Genomic DNA, 2,410 nt, shown 5'->3' on the forward strand with positions numbered 1-2,410 from the left:
TCCCTTCCCCATGGAACCTGCCCTACTTGACTCTGCCTTAGCAGCTGCCAGAACTGAAAATCCTTTCATATTCTTTTGATGCTTTCTTCATCATTCAATATTTTATCCATATTGTTGTTGTTAAGTGCCATTGAGTCTATTTGATTCATAGTTACTCTGTGTAGGGTGTCTGAGCAGCAGCAACAACAACAAAAATGAAGAACAATCCAAATAAATAATGATCAGAGGACATGAACAGACAACTTCCAAAGCAGGCACCTCTTTGGAAGTTGGAAATACCCTATGACATGGCAATCTCACTTCTTATTGTTGATAAGTGCCAATGATTCTGTTCAACTCATAGCAACTCTGTGTAGATTTTCCAAGGAGCGACGGATGAGTTTGAACTGCCAACCTTGTGGTTTAAACAAAGCTTGCAGGCCAGTGCTTTATTCTGCAGTGCCACAAGGGTCATGACACAAACACGTATGCACAGCAATATTCATAGCTACATTATTCACAACACGAAAAGATGAAAACTACCTAAGTGCCCATCAAAACAGATAAATGAATAAACAAGTTATGGTACATACAAACAATGGGATACTACACAGCATTAAAAACTAACGATGATAGATTATAGGTCCATGGACTGAGAAAAGCAGCATGCCTGTGGACAGGCTTGCAAAATATGCCCTTTGGACATTTTACAAATATATATTTACAATGTGGCACACCAAAAATAATTTTTAAAAGGATGCTAATAGAAGTAAATACTATTGGCTAAGGGTGTATGTAAGCATTACAATGGTCTGCTGAATGTAAAAATAGTGGTGATCTGTCTTGAAAGCCTTCACTCACTCAGTAGACTATAAAAGCTTTGAAAGAAAGAAAAGAAAAACAACAAAAAACTCCTCACTTCCAATCAGTAGATGACCCTCAGTTATTCCTCACAGGGGGGAGTAAGTATGAGAAGGCAGGACTTTCTCAAGACCCAAGTCAAGATGAGACTCTGGACATCTCCAGTTCTAAATTCTCACCTCTCATCCAAAGATTTGCAAAAGTCATTGAAATGATTGTACCAGCAAATAGTGTTGTTCACATGGTACCTAAGAAGCGACATTGCAGTGGTTGTGACCTTGTACCTATTGGCAAGGAATCCAGTAGGTCTCTGGGTCCTACAATGTCTTTGAGAATCAAATGCATATAACTTCTTTATGAAGCTTTAACTAGCTTTCCCAAAGATCCTCCAAAAGCTGATCTGTGGCAGAAATTTGCAAAAGAAATTAAAGACCACATTTTTGCCCTTTATTCAAGAAACCTCAGAAAAATACAAAACCTTGCATCCTAAACAAACTTTCCAATTTAAAGAACCCCAGAAATTCTCATTTGCAACATAACTTGCTCTCTGAAACTATGTCACCAAGAGAATTTGCTGCAATGGCCAGCCTGAAAATGGCCAATCAAGGCTGAAGGAGCTTGGAGTTGCCTACACAGAATCTTTCATACAGGAACATTGCCTTCCTCAACAACTTGATGGTACACAGACGAAAAAAATCAAATGCAGATACTGTGAGAAGCACAACTGCAAGATTACTGTCATTGCCTGGGAACACTTTTCCTTCCAAGTTGGGTGCGGAATTCCAACCCCAGTGAAGAGATGATGACCTATGTCACTTGTAATGAATGCGTAGAGCAATGGTACCACAGCAAATGGGTGTGTTTCTAATTGTCAATAAATGTTTTAGCAACACATACACAATAACGATGAGTCTGTGGAACAGCTCATAACATAGAGGACATTAGTATTGGTGTTAAGTGCCATGGAGTTGGTTCTGAATCATGCTGACCCTATATGTTTCCAAGGAGTGGGGTGATGGGCTTAAACTGCAAACCTTGCAGTTAGTAGTACAGTTCTTATCTTACAGGGCTTCACAAGGACTTCATGGAGAAGATTATGTTGAGTGAAATTTGTCAATCACAAAAGAACATACAAGTTGAAGTGGAGTAGGAAGACAAATAAGGTTATATCCAAGAATATATGCACATAAGTTGGCAGAAGATATTTCTACATAGATATTTATATGCATTGTGAAGATAATCTTGATTATAGCAGAGTATTTGTTGTTGTTTAGTGTAATGTGTCAGTTCTGAGTCATAGTAAACCCTATGCAGTTTTTCTGAGGCTGTTAATCTTTTCTTTTTTAATGTTTTATTGTGAATTATATGATAGTTTACATGAGAGACCTTTAGTTTTACATTCATTCTATCGTATATCGTTTCATTGCCATGGTTCCAATCCCCTCTATGCATCATCAACCGACCAAAGGGTATACCCTACAAAACCTCCCCCTACACTCCCCCCCTTCCCCCCCAGTCTTCAGCACACAGTCCCTCTACCTTTCTGGATCCAAAGACCCCAGCCGCTTCA

General features: G+C 39.0%; 1 pseudogene; it reads left to right on the plus strand.

Moving 5' to 3' along the window:
• LOC102820308 overlaps positions 1–1,708 on the plus strand; it is an 8,596-nt pseudogene extending 6,888 nt beyond the window's left edge.
• The last annotated feature ends 702 nt before the right edge of the window (positions 1,709–2,410 follow it).

This window comes from Chrysochloris asiatica, unplaced genomic scaffold, assembly GCF_000296735.1.
Source record: "Chrysochloris asiatica unplaced genomic scaffold, ChrAsi1.0 scaffold00006, whole genome shotgun sequence".
NCBI classification, from domain to species: Eukaryota; Metazoa; Chordata; class Mammalia; order Afrosoricida; family Chrysochloridae; genus Chrysochloris; species Chrysochloris asiatica.